We start from the raw sequence: 14,804 nt of genomic DNA, 5'->3' as shown, positions 1-14,804 counted from the left end.
TCTAGTCAAGCTGTATCACAAATTCCTCTTCTCCCCAATTCGATTCAGTACCTCCTCATTAGTTTCATGATCTACCCATCTAATCTTCAGCATTCTACTGTAGCACCGCATTTCGAAATCTTCTATTCTCTTCTTGTCTAAACTATGTATTGTCAACGTTTCACATCCATACATGGCTACATTCCATAGAAATACTTTTAGAAAAGACTTCCTGGCACTTAAATCTATATTCGATGTTAACAAATTTCTCTTCTTCAGAAACGCTTTTCCTGCCATTGCCAGTCAACATTTTATATCCTCTCTACTTCAACCATCATTAGTTATTTTGCTCCCCAAATAGCAAAACTCATCTACTACTTTAAATTTCCTAATCTAATCCCCTCAGCATCACCTGACTTCATTCGACTACATTCCATTACCCTTTTGTTGATGATGTTCTTATATCCTCCTTTCAAGACACTATCCATTCCGTTCAACTGCTCTTCCAATTCCTTTGCTGTCTCTGACAGAACTAGAATGTCATTGGCAAACCTCAGAGTTTTTATTTCTTCTCCATGGATTTTAATTCCTACTCCCATGTTTTCTTTTCCTTGCTTTACTGCTTGCTCAATATACAGACTGAATAACATCAGGGATAGGCTACAATCCTGTCTCACTCCCTTCCCAACCACTGCTTCCCTTTCATGCCCCTTGACCCTCATCATAACTACCATCTGGTATCTGTACAAATTGTAAATAGCCTTTTGCTCCCTTTATTTGACCAATGCCATCTTCAGAATTTGAAAGAGTATGCCAGTCAACATTGTCAAAAGCTTTCTCCAAGTCTACAAATGCTAGAAATGTGGGTTTGCCTTTCCTTAAACTATCTTCTAAGATAAGTCGTAATGGTGAGTATTACCTCACATGTTCCAGCATTTCTATGGAATCTGAACTTATCATCCCCAAGGCTGGCTTCTACCAGTTTTTCCATTCATCAGTATAGAATTCATGTCAATATTTTGCAGCCGTGACTTATTAAACTTGTAGTTCAGTAACTTCAACACCTGTCAACACCAGCTTTCTTTGGGATTAGAATTATTGTATTCTTCTTGAAATCTGAAGGTATTTTTCTGTCTCATACATCTTGCTCACCAGATGGAAGAGTTTTGTCATGGCTGGCACTCCCATGGCTATCAGTAGTTCTAATGGAATGTTGTGTACTCCCAAGTCTTTCAGTGCTCTGCCAAATTCTTCATACAGTATCATACCTCCCATTTCATTTTCATCTACGCCCTCTTCCACTTCTGTAATATTGCCTCAGCAATACACGAACACAACACGACGACATAAAACGCTCCGTAGATCGGCGATCGGCGAAGGGAATCGATTGAATAGCTGGCCGAAGAAGAGAGACTGCAGCCTTGGCTGCAATATCTGCCGCACCGTCGTTGTTGTTGTTGTTTTTTTTTTTTTTTTTGGCGCAAAACTGCTATGGTCATTAGCGCCCGGTCCGTGGCTTAGGAAACAGTAAAAAACCGAAATTGAAAACCAGCAGCAATGGGAACGAAAGTCATAAAATTGGAGAAACTAAAAGCAGAAGGAAGGCTTAAAAATCCACTACAGAAAGGGGTTGGTTGTCCCCCAAAAAAAAGCTTCAAATGACTGACATCATTTCACTGGCACTAATAAACTTGAGAACACAGTCGGCTGAGTGCGTGTCATCTGCTAAAATCGACGATATATCAGGCGATAGCTGTAGACGGGAGCGTAACGGGTTAAAATAGGGGCACTCAATTAAAAGGTGTCTTACCGTCCACAGCTGAGAGCAGTGGGGACAGAGTGGGGGAGGATCGCCGCTTAAAAGATGTCGATGGCTAAAAAGACAGTGCCCTATCCGGAGTCTAGTTAAAATTACCTCCTCCCGACGACGCGTTCGGGAGGAAGAGGTCCAAGCACAAGGAAGAGCTTTCACGTCCCGCAATTTATTATGGGGAGGTGTCGACCAATGCGCGTTCCATAAATGAACAACACGACGACATAAAACGCTCCGTAGATCGGCGCAGGGAATCGATTGAATAGCTGGCCGAAGAAGAGAGACTGCAGCCTTGGCTGCAATATCTGCCACCTCATTTCCACATATACCAATGTGTCCTGGGAGCCAGAGGAACGCCACCGAGACGCACCCCAGGTGGAGCAAGCGCAGACAGTCCTGAATCCGGTGGACCAGAGGGTGCACAGGATAAAGAACTTGGAGACTGAGGAGAGAGCTGGGAGAATCTGAGCAGATAACGTACTGTATCCGCTGATGGCGGCGGATGTAGTGGACAGCCTGGAGAACAGCGTAAAGCTCCGCAGTATAAACCGAACACTGGTCGGGAAGCCGAAAGTGATTTGGGGTGTCGCCAACGATATAGGCACTCCCTACACCTTTGTGTTTTCGAGGCGTCGGTGTAAATAAATGTGGCGTCCATCATTTGTGCACAGAGAGCAGCAAATGCCCGACGATAAACAAGTAAAGGGGTACCATCCTTGGGAAATCGACAAAGGTCACGGAGGAGGCAGATACGGGGATGGAGCCAAGGCGGTGCCGTACCCCAAGTTGTCAAGAAGGTTTTAGGAAAGCGGAAGGAAAGAGAATGGAGCAGTTGACGGAAGCGGACTCCCGGTGGTAGTAGGGAGGAGGGGCGGCCTGCATACCCTACATCAAAGGAGGCGTCGAAAAAAATGTCATGGGATCTGGATTAGCAGGCATGGAAGACAGATGGCTAGCATAACGGCTCAGAAGGACTGCTCGCCGATTGGACAGCGGAGGTTCAGCAGTCTCAGCATAAAGGCTTTCCACAGGGCTGGTGTAAAAAGCTCCAGACACTAAACGTAATCCACGGTGGTGGATAGAGTCGAGACGCCGAAGAATAGACAGCCGAGCAGAGGAGTAGACTATGCTTCCATAGTCCAATTTCGAGCGCACTAAGGCGCGATAGAGGCGGAGAAGGACCACTCGGTCCGCTCCCCAGGAGGTACCATTCAGGACACGGAGGGTGTTGAGGGATCGCAGACAGCGAGCCGAAAGATAGGAAACGTGGGAGGACCAGCACAGTTTTCTGTCAAACATAAGACCCAAGAATTTAGCGACGTTTGAAAACGGAAGGTTGACAGGACCTAGATGTAAGGAGGGCGGAAGAAACTCCTTACGTCGCCAAAAATTAACACAAACGGTCTTATTGGGAGAAAAACGGAAGCCGGTTTCGATGCTCCAAGATTGGAGGCAATCGAGACATCCTTGAAGACGTTGTTCAAGAAGGCTGGTCTGTTGAGAGCTGTAGTAGATCGCAAAATCGTCCACAAAGAGGGAGCCCGAGACATCAGGAAGGAGACAATCCATAATTGGATTTATGGCAATGGCAAACAGTACAACACTCAGCACGGAGCCCTGGGGTACCCTGTTTTCTTGGGAGAAAGTACGGGAGAGAGTAGTGTTCACCCGCACCCTAAATGTGCGCTCTGCCATAAATTCGCGAAGAAAAAGGGGCAGCCGACCTCGAAAGCCCCAAGAGAACAGTGTGCGGACGATGCCTGTCCTCCAACAGGTATCGTATGCTCTCTCCAGATCAAAAAATATTGCTACTGTTTGGCGTTTCCGGAGAAAATTGTTCATGATATAAGTGGAGAGAACAACAAGATGGTCAACTGCAGAACGATGCTTTCGGAATCCGCATTGGGCAGGTGTTAAAAGACTGCGGGATTCCAGCCACCACGCTAAACGGTAATTCACCATACGCTCCAAAACCTTACAGACACTACTCGCGAGAGAAATGGGGCGATACTAGAGGGGAGATGTTTGTCCTTTCCAGGTTTCGGAACAGGAACAACGATAGCTTCCCGCCATCGTCTGGGAAAAGTACTGCCGGTCCAAATTCGATTATAAAGGTGAAGTAGGTAACGCAGACTGTGGGTTGATAAATGCAGCAACATTTGGACGTGGATACCATCCGGTCCTGGGGCGGAGGAGCGAGAAGAAGAGAGTGCATGTTGGAGTTCCCGCATGGAGAAAACAGTATTGTAGCTTTCACGATTTTGAGAGGAGAAAGCAAGAGGTCGCACTTCCGCTGCACGTTTCTTCGGGAGAAACGCTGGCGGGTAATTTGAAGAGCTCGAAATCTCAGCAAAGTGCTGACCCAACGAGTTAGAAATTGCGACAGGGTCCACGAATGTATCATGTGCGACAGTGAGCCCAGAGACCGGGGAGAAACTAGGCGTGCCTGAGAACCGTCGAAGCCGACTCCAAACTTCCGAGGAGGGAGTGAAGGTGTTAAATGAGCTAATAAAGAATTTCCAGCTTGCCTTCTTGCTATCGCGGATGACACGACGGCATCGCGCATGGAACTGCTTATAGCGGATACAGTTGGCCAAAGTAGGATGGTGGTGGAAAACGTGGAGAGCACGTCGCCGCTCACGTATTGCATCACGGCATGCCTCGTTCCACCAAGGAACTGGGGGGCGCCGGGGCAATTCGGAGGTGCGTGGTATTGAATGTTCCGCAGCTGCAAGAATAACGTCGGTAATATGTGTGACCTCATCATCGATGCTGGGAAAGGGACGGTCATCGAATGTCGCTAGAAACGAAAAAAGTGTCCAATCAGCTTGGGCAAACTTCCAGCGTCGCGGGCACATATATGGCAGTTGAGGCTGCAGTCTAAGGACACATGGAAAGTGGTCACTCGAGTGTGTATCTTCAAGGGAGAACCATTCGAAGCGCCGAGCTAGCGGAACAGTACCGACCGCAAGGTCCAAATGAGAGAAATTTGTCGTGGAGGCAGACAAAAACGTAGGGACCCCAGTGTTGAGGCAAACTAGATCCGCTTGGTGGATGACGTCTAGCAATAGTGAGCCACGTGGACAAGGATGTGGAGATCCCCAAAGCGGGTGGTGGTCATTGAAGTCCCCAACCAGCAAATAGGGGGGTGGAAGCTGACCAAGAAGATGAAGGAGATCAGCTCGTGCCATTGGTGTGGACGATGGAATGTATACAGTACAAAGAGAGAACGTGTATCCGGAAAGGGAAAGACGGACGGCGACAGCTTGGAAGGAAGTGTTTAAGTAGATTGGGTGATAATGGAGAGTTTCATGGAGAAGAAGCACGAGTCCTCCATGTGCTGGAGTGCCTGCAACAGAGGGGAGATCATATCGGACGGACTGAAAAGGAGGGAGAACAAAGCGGTCATGGGGACGCAGCTTTGTTTCCTGAAGACAGAAGATGACCGGCGAGTAGGAACGTAAGAGGATCGACAATTCATCCCGATTGGCTCGAAGACTGCGGATATTCCAGTGGATAATGGACATAGGGTGAACAGAAAATGGAGGAATGTGACCAAGGTTGCTGTCAACTCAACGAATGCTCAGAGCTTGCGACCGACAACATCGAATGGCATTCAGCCGAAGGCAGAAGATCCTGATCCATAGGTTGTTCATGAGCAGCTCCTGCCACCAGCGATCGGCCGCCAACAGTGCGCCTCGGCGACACAGAAGACGGCCGAGGGCGATTTCCGCCAGGTGGTGCTGTAGATGGGACACGCCTTGGCGGAGAAGGAGAGGAACTGGGTTTCTTTGTAGCCTTCTTGGAAGTATGATGTTTAGATGAAGGAGGAACCGATGGTTGGGAAGTTGCGGTACGTAAAAACTCTTCACGAGTATGCTCTTTTTCCGAAGTCTTGGTGTCTGACTTTTGGGCTCAATATTTAGCAGAACCAGACGAAGGGTGAGCCAGAGAGTGGCCAAGCAAAAGTGGTGAGGTTGAACGGGCGATCTTTGCGCTGGCCGATCTGACGACCGTGGCACTAAAGGAGAGGTCGCAAGTCTGCGTGGCCGCCTCCTTTGTTGGCCGAGGAGAAGCAAGGACAGTGCTGTATTTTCCTGTCTGAGGCATGGTGGGCTGTCGACTGGCGAATAATTTTCAAGCAGCAAAGGTCGACACCTTTTCCTTCACTCTAATTTCCTGGATGAGCTTTTCGTCCTTAAAAACAGGGCAATCTCGAGAGGAAGCAGCGTGGTCACCCATACAGTTGATGCAGTGAGGGGATGGAGGTGGACAAGCACCCTCATGGACATCCTTGCCACACATAACACATTTGGCCGGATTGGAACAGGACTGGCTGGTGTGATTGAACCGCTGACACCGATAGCAACGAGTAGGGTTTGGGACGTAAGGGCGAACGGAAATTATCTCATAGCCTGCTTTGATTTTCGATGGGAGTTGAACTTTGTCAAATGTCAAGAAGACAGTGCGGGTTGGAATGATGTTCGTGGCAACCCTTTTCATAACTCTATGAACAGCCGTTACGCCCTGGTCAGACGGGTAGTGCTGAATTTCTTCGTCAGACAATCCATCGAGGGAGCGTGTATAAACGACTCCACGCGAGGAATTTAAAGTACGGTGCGGTTCCACCCGGACAGGGAAGGTGTGTAGTAGTGAGGTACGCAGCAATTTTTGTGCCTGGAGGGCACTGACTGTTTCTAACAACAGGGTGCCATTCCGTAATCTGGAACAAGACTTTACAGGACCTGCAATTGCGTCGACACCTTTCTGAATAATGAAAGGGTTGACCGTGGAGAAGTCGTGACCTTCGTCAGACCGAGAAACAACATGGAACTGTGGCAACGATGGAAGAACTGTCTGTGGCTGAGACTCAGTGAACTTACGCTTGTGAGCAGACATAGTGGAAGGTGAGGAAACCATTGCGGAAGAATCCCCCATGATTACCGGCGTCTCCGATGGCGCGCTCCTCCATTGTGGGGGCCCTCTCTGAGGGCACTCCCGCCTTAGGTGATTGTTCACACCTCAGGTCACACCTCCCGACAAACGGACGGAGGGACCAATCGGCACTTTCGGAAGGTATCAGCTTGGGTAATCACTCCTCCCTGGGCCTGGCTGTTACCAGGGGGTACGTACGTGTCCTACCTGTCTACCCGGGGCGGGGAATTACGCGTTACCCCATCACCGGCTACGCATGGAAGTGCGTGGGTCGGCCTTCAGACACGCACAGGGAGGAAAAAGGAGAAAGGGAAAGGAAAGAAGAGGGGTCTCAAACGCCACAGCGGAGAAAAGGGCAAAGAGAAGAGGGAAGGAAAAGAGAAGGACAGAGGAAGGACGAAGACTTGCAAGTGTAGAAAGCAAGGAATTTGTAACAGTTTCGAGCGTCCGTCTCCGGACGTAGGCACAAACCATACTCCCAGAGGGGGAGAAAGGGAAGGAAAGAGCCAGAGGTGAGGGGGAGGGGGGGGGGCGAAGATGGGGGACGGGGAAGGATGCGGAAAGGGAAGGTATGCAGCCCGGAAAGGAAGGAGGGCCACATTAGCTCGGGGTCCCGTGCTCGCTACGCACGTATCCACAAAAGAGTTGTGGACCCCCTGGGGGCACATCACCCTTGTGTAGAGTGTCTATATACTCCTTCCACCTTTCTGCTTTCCCTTCTTTGCTTAGGCTGGTGTTACACTAGCAAATTTCTTTTTCGAATATCTTTGTCAAAGAAACTTGATGGTGTAATAGGGCCTCACTGTAGATTTGATCAAAGAAGTCGCATATATATGACTACGAAGTTCTTCACAACAGAGTCCTTGCATAAAAAGTTCTCTGTTCACTTGCCGCGTCAAATTTGGATAAAATCCTGAGCTTTCGATGACTACCTCCGTCATCTTCATCAGGGGTAAAACTGACTGTCGTGGACCAGTGAGGCTTCCGCTTTTATAAGCAGTGGACGGCTTCTGATTGGCTGGATGATGTCACGGTGAAAACGGAGGTGGTGGCCTCTATGTCCACAGACTTTGTTTCCGCACTTTATCCAGTGCTGCTTGTAGCGCCATCCATCGCAACAGACGGAGAACTGCGAGGAATGTAAGAAGTCTCCCTTGCGCTCTTTCTTTATCAGTTGCGCGCTTCCATGCTTTGGTGCGTGCATATCCGGAGTCTCTGTTGAAATTATTTTCACATAGTCTAATTTCAACTGCTTCCCTGATGACAGAGTCCCAATAGTTTGAAGTGTGAGCAAGTATTCTTGTTGCATCGAATAGAATCTTATGTTTATTTAACAAACTGTGCTCAGCCAACGCTGATTTTTCTAGATACCTGTATTTCAGGTGACGCCGATGTTCCACACAACGATCGGCAACAGTTCTTATAGACTGGCCCATATAATTTTGCCACACTCACAAGGAATGCTGTAAATTTCCGGTACTCTCAGGCCGAGATTATCTTTCATGGGTCGCAACATTTCCTTAATCTTCCTGGGTGGCAGAAGACTGGTTTGATTCCCTGCCAGCTCAGGACTCTACCGATCTCTACGATATATATGTTACATGGAAGGAAAAGGTCAAAATAGTGGAACAAACAGTTACTGAAGACCTTATGCTAGGTGAAGATAATATGATAAACTGGAGTATCCTACAATTTAGGATGTCATGGATTCGGTGTTAAAAGTTCCATCATGCATATAAAGGACAATATAAGGTTACAGCACTGAAACTCCCAAACACGTTGGAACTTTAAGAATACATAAATGGTACGCAACATGGCACATGTAAAGAAATACTTTACTAGAGATCTGTCCCCCCCAGAAGAAGAGGAAAATAGGAAGTAAAATTAACAGTGCTGATGAAGTAATTACGTGCAATATATCTAACTGCCAATAATGAACATGTCAATACTGTATTGGTATATTAATTCGACTATGTTTCCTTCTATTTAAGTTTATGAATGTTTTTTGTGACTCTTGTAATGGACATGTCTAAAAATTAAGAGTATATGTAGTTTAGTGACAGACTGCTTTGAACATATTCAGTTACACAGCCTCTTATTTAGTCTGTTGTGTTGAAAGCACAAGATATAGTAAGAGTGGGCCCAGCCCTAACAACACTTGTTAGACAGTGTAACGGGTGCAAGCAGCCATAAAGAAATTACTAGAAGAAGCTGGGGCTCGCACTGTGTGATGGGTTGTTACATGCTAAGAGCAAGTGAAGCGAGGTGCTGCATTTGACTGCAGAATGGCACTGCGGAGAGCAGCCTGACGAATGGCACTGCGGAGAGCAGCCTGACGGTGTGGTGAGACTTCAGGCAGTGAATGAAGCAGCCAATGGACTGGAGAGAATTCAACAGCCAGCTGGATGTCTTCAGCAAGCACAAAAATCGGTCCTATCAGCTAACAACAACAGGGGCGAGCCAGCTGTCAATAGGTCACCTAGTCATCGTGTACGTAACATAAACCTGAGTGGCATGGAAGAAGAGTGAGCTCGCAGCACATTACAGTGGTAGAGAGAGAGAGAGACACAGAGAGAGAGAGAGAGAGAGAGAGAGAGAGAGAGAGAGAGAGAGAGAGAGAATTAATGTTGCCAAGCTAAGAGGGCACCACTGCCATTTTCAATTATTTTCAGTCAGGAGCGAATTTTCTTTTTCAGTATTTGGGAGAATTTTTCTTTTACTTTCAAAATCTCACTTGGATTTTGAGAATAATTAGTTGGGAGATACATATTGATCCTGTACTTGATGGATCAAATATATCCATCCTTACACTTCTTTGCTACAGTGCAGCAGCATCGCTGACAGAGATGCCCCATAGTTCTAAAAGGAACAGACTGGCACCTGGAGTCATATGGCATGAAGGAATGAGTCAATTGCACCAGTGCCCTCACACGAGTAGGACGCATACGTATGAGAGAAAAGTGTTTGTGGTAAAACAATAATTTTAAAGCATGGCTTCATTTCTTATCAGAGTAGTTGACAGGTAATTAAAATGCGACCATGCTGCAAGGAATTGGTAATGATAAACTCATATAAGCTTGAGGCAAATGAGTGACTGTAATTATAGTGTGAATGCGATCAGAACAAGTATGGATGTGATACTTGAAATTAAAGCGAAATAAATTAACTGTGTTGCCCAAAATGTTCACATATTACAATCTCTTCATTATTATTACAACATTATGGAAGGAACCAAGTTATAGAACAATGTGGGAGAATAGACAAGGCATGTGCTGTAGGCAAAGGTTCAGAACTTTATTTATCGACGCATGTATGTCTGGGGTAAGGTCATCCTCCAAAACCGGCTATGTATGAATTTCCTACACCTTATTTTCCAAACAGCTAGACCACAGCAAGCAACAATTAAATATAAATTAATAAATAATAGTGTGGCACGTTACACATCACAAGAAAGGAATGAAGTGCTGCAGTAGCTTTGGGCCCCTTGTTTACCCACCAACTCACTAATGAGATAGTTGTGAGCCCACTGAGGGGATATCATTGGGGATCTTTAAGTAATCAACATATATAGAAACACAAACAAATCTTTAACAATCAGAAATCACTTGAGCACTGGGTGGGAGTAGGAAGGAATGTGTGGGTAAAAGTGTTATTCTGTGGAAGAGTAAAGGTCCTCAATCACAAAAGTTACCCATAAAACTCGTTATTCATCAACACTGTTTTTTATAACATGTGCATCAAAGTTAACTTGTCCTAAGACACTGGCATAAAGACTCTAAACAATGGCTGTTTGTTTTCCCCTCACCTGCAGTGACCCTTTAACCACTGACTGTTTCCTAGTCCATTTCAACATCACAATAGTCAGATTAAAATAATTTGTCAGCTTTGAAAACCTTGGAATTTAATTGATCTAAACAAACCTTACAACATGATACGGACTAGCCACTGCCAAACGTCAGATCACATGCAGTTTTCAAGAAGTGCAGTGTAGACACAATCTGACAGCAGTCCATTCTCCTGCTGAGTGATGGGCAAGTTGGAGAAGCGCCAGTGCTGGTCACCCACCACAATGTGCTGTTTGAGCTTTAACAGAGGTGCAGCTGATAGTACTGTACTGCAGTGTGACAAATATCAAACAACAAGTTGTTTTAGTCACGGAGTACTCCCTTTGACTGTTGCATCATATTTCTTGTTTTCGTGTGCCCCTTAAACTGCTTACTGATACATCAACATCTCGACACTTTTGTAGCAAGAGGTGCATATTACTTTTTCATAATGGACTGCTGTGGGTGTCTGCAAGCAATGTAACAAAGCATAAACTAACTTATATTCTTACACAGAAGAGAAATTTTCTCTGCTGGAACAACTATTCAAAACTATCCAGGGAACTATAACAGATCAGGGCATTTTTTCCTTCAACAACTTCTTTGTTAGATGTACATTGATATCTCTCTTGAAAGCTGCAAATTTTGTATGTAAGTTGAATCCTAATATACACTTTGAAAATGATCCTGCAACCAATGGGAGCTATTCATACCCAAAAATGTATCCTGATAGGAGGGTTTGCTCTAGTGTACTGCAAAATATCTAAAATATATCTGAGACTCTTCAGAAGCTAAGGTGCCCATTGGCCCCAGACTTTGTGAATACTGACATTCACATGCTGTAAAACCATATTCGCAATGCAGTTTCCACAACACATCTGTGAGCACTTCATTTTTCAACGACAATACACTGAGGTTTCAGCTCCACGCACTACGCACTCACAGTAAACAAGAAATTTATTATTTGTCAAACTAGAACAGATAAGGTATTTTTTATGATGCTGAATGGTCAACATATCACAGTAAGGTAAGTACTTCAGATTTCTCAATGGGATAAAAGGGTAAAATTGACAACAAATATGGATTGAACGGCAAAACAGATATCTGAAATAACATCGAGTGGGAAAATGGCATAAAAATGTGCAAATGTGTGTAGAAGCGCTATTCAGAGAGCAGTTCGAAGATACATGTCCAAGTAGTGTCAAATGACTACAAAATATTGAAAACAACATACCTTTTTTAAGTCATGTCAAAGAGTGCATGTATTTTTGGGCTTGGTGATCTAAAGCTAAGGCAAGAGTGTGGAAACAGAGGTTGTAGGACAGAATCAGGTTTGGATCACAGAAATTTTCAATCTGTCTGTAATCTAACCTTCACCTCTCAACAACGTGACAAGCTACCAGGATTGACAAATAGTTCAGATTCAATGTTAAGCTTTTGGTCTCCTTTCCCTCATTGGATAATTGGGATGTTCAAGATGACTGTAAATGTAAAGAGACTCAACTATGTTGATGTTACAGTTATTTTGGTATGTTCAATTCGTAATCTGGATAAGGCAATACCTTCCTCCTTGAGGTTTGTAGCAAAGTTTGCCTTAGCAGTGTGTCAATAGTCCGTAGTTAATTGTATCGTGTACTTAATTGCCATTTGTCTTCCCGTTTCTTCAGGATGCAGGGTCTAATGTGTGTCCTCAGTTCATCAGTTGGGACATTGAATTTGAGTGCTTCCATCCCTGTTGCTTCTTTAGCTAGTTTGTCAGCCAGCTCATTACCTGGAATGCCAACATGGTTAAAAAAAAAAGCACTGTATGCTGAGGGCATACAGTTCGACAGTTTGTCATGGGTGACAGAAGAGACCAATGGATGTTTTGGGTAGCACCTACCTATTGTTCGCAAAACAATGAAAATCTGTCAAGGAAAAATTATCACTTTTGCAATGTTCTATGTATGGCGATCAACTCTGCAGAATGTATGCTGCATTCTTTTGACAGAGAATGTTGTTCTCAACTGTAATTGTTTATGTATGCATAGAAAACTTATTCATTATCTCTGGAGCTGTCTGTGTAGGGCTGTTCATCCACTGATGCAGAACGTTTTGGCTACAGTTGAAGGAGAATTGCATCACACATTCTTTGTCCATTGATGCAACATTTTTGCAATGGGCAACCATCTCAAAAGTGCTGAATTTTGTCAGTTTGCTCAACAATGCCAAGCTATGCACTTTGTAATTTTCTCGTGGCATATTAGTAGTTGAGGAAGCTTCGAAGAAAACAAATTCTGGTTTCATCCTCTCATTCACAATAATCAGCCATGTTCAGCTTTTGTATTAGTGCAAGAATTCGAAAAATTTTAAGTAAAATTCAAAGGAATTTATAGAATGTCAAAGAAGCTGGGGAGCTGGCTGAAAATCTTCGCTCAATTATTTCAAAAACGGACATAAAATGGAGGAAAAGTATTTCAGTTGAATAAAGACCACTTATTTTGAGGTAAGGTGCATTTATTAATCATTATAAAGTATAAAAGAAATTTACCGTGAAGCAAATCCATGTATTTATAAATTTAAGCTCATTACAAATGTTATAATTCTATTGTATTTAAAAAAAATTAACACAAAGACATGAAAAATAACAATGTGAGTTCATAGAACTAAACATTTGGGCTGCCTGCACCAAACTGCCACCAATTGACTGATGGGTACTGGGAATCCTAGGAAGTAAATGGTTCATGGGATGTGGCACACAGAACTGAGGATACATGTTTGTGAGTTTTATATGGAAGAGGTGTTTCATGCAGTCATCTGTGGGCACGGAGATGACTGACAAGTTGGAGGAGTCGAGAATACCATCTGTCAATAGTACCATTTCACTTCTGAACAGACGAAATTGTGTGTCATGTTTTTCACATCTGTTACTGAAACATGTTTACTCAGACGGTCTTCTATGAAATTAATCTGCTGATTACAAAAGTCTATAAAAGCTTTATCAGCTGCAGATGTTAGTGATTAGACTTTTACCTTCTTCACAGTGTGTTTGGTCTTCATTTCAGAAATACCGAGGTAGGCTGAGACTTAGTACTGGGTTGCGATGCCTGTATTGGAGTTTTATTATCTGGGGAAGCATATTCATTTGACATCTCATTATCATCATCATCAATTTCTTCTTCATCATCACTGATATGTGCACTGCTGAGAGCCTCACTTTCTTGTTTGGGAGCTGGAGGCAAACTTCCAGCAACGTCTGCTAGCTTAAGGTTTCATGACTGGAACCAGAAACTGTAGTTCCTTATACAAATAATATTCTTTCTTTCATTTGCCGCCACTACAACCTGGTTTTGACTCCTTGAAAATACAGTCCCCATTTCTCCATGTTTCTTTACAGAAGGTAATTAAAATATAAAGAAAAGTACATTATTTTAAAAAATTCTTTCCACCAATTTGTTTGTACCTACATCAACTAAAGCTACCCCAAATTTCAGTTGTCTATCAGCAATGGTATTGGAAAAACAGGTACATCACTTTTTTCAGTGTTTCAATTTTAATTTAATACCATTAAAAATACTGTAAAAAGTAGTATTCCTTTAAGCACAGTGTTTTCAGTTGCCAAGTTTCAGTTTTCTAAGTTTGACAACAGCTCAAGAAAAAATTATAAAATTTATCAGTGTAATTTCGCTTACAACTCCCCTTATAACAGATAGTTTTGTTTTAGGCACTTGGGAAGTGAATGCAGTCACCCCTCACTATCATTTTATTTCATTCTTGGGAATTGTACCATTGGAAGAACAGCAAAGAAATTCTGCGAAGCTATTTGGAACATGCTGCAGAAGCAATGCATGCCAGATCAGACAAAACTCTCTGGGAACAAACAGCATTTTCATTCTCTTTGGAACTACCTAACTGCATAGGCACGATACATGGAACCCACATACACTTTTAAGAAAATTCTTAGAAGCGGACTAACCGATTTCAGCTATAAGTCATACCATTCAATCATGCTGATGGCTGCAGCCAATTCCGATGGCAAATGTCACTGCAAATGAAACAGGATATCTTGGGAAGAAACGGTGATGGTGGAATTTTAAAAGCTTCAAGCCTGAACCACAGGCTACAACAATGAACTCTTGGTTTGCCTGAACCTTGTATCTTACCTCAAGACATTACAAGACTAAAGTTCTCATTTTATTTTGTTGTGGATGAAGTAGTTCCTTTGCAAAAATATCTCATGCAACCATTTCATAAAAAAGACAATCACCTCACAT

General features: G+C 44.0%; 1 protein-coding gene across 1 annotated transcript in view; it reads right to left on the bottom strand.

Annotated features, from left to right (window-relative positions):
• Positions 1 to 14,804, bottom strand: part of LOC126253548 (ubiquitin domain-containing protein UBFD1-like) — a 59,977-nt gene that overhangs the window by 32,437 nt on the left and 12,736 nt on the right. The window lies entirely within an intron of this gene.

The sequence above is a fragment of the Schistocerca nitens genome, chromosome 4, assembly GCF_023898315.1.
Source record: "Schistocerca nitens isolate TAMUIC-IGC-003100 chromosome 4, iqSchNite1.1, whole genome shotgun sequence".
Taxonomy (NCBI): domain Eukaryota; kingdom Metazoa; phylum Arthropoda; class Insecta; order Orthoptera; family Acrididae; genus Schistocerca; species Schistocerca nitens.
This window is presented reverse-complemented; position numbering and strand designations above follow the sequence as displayed.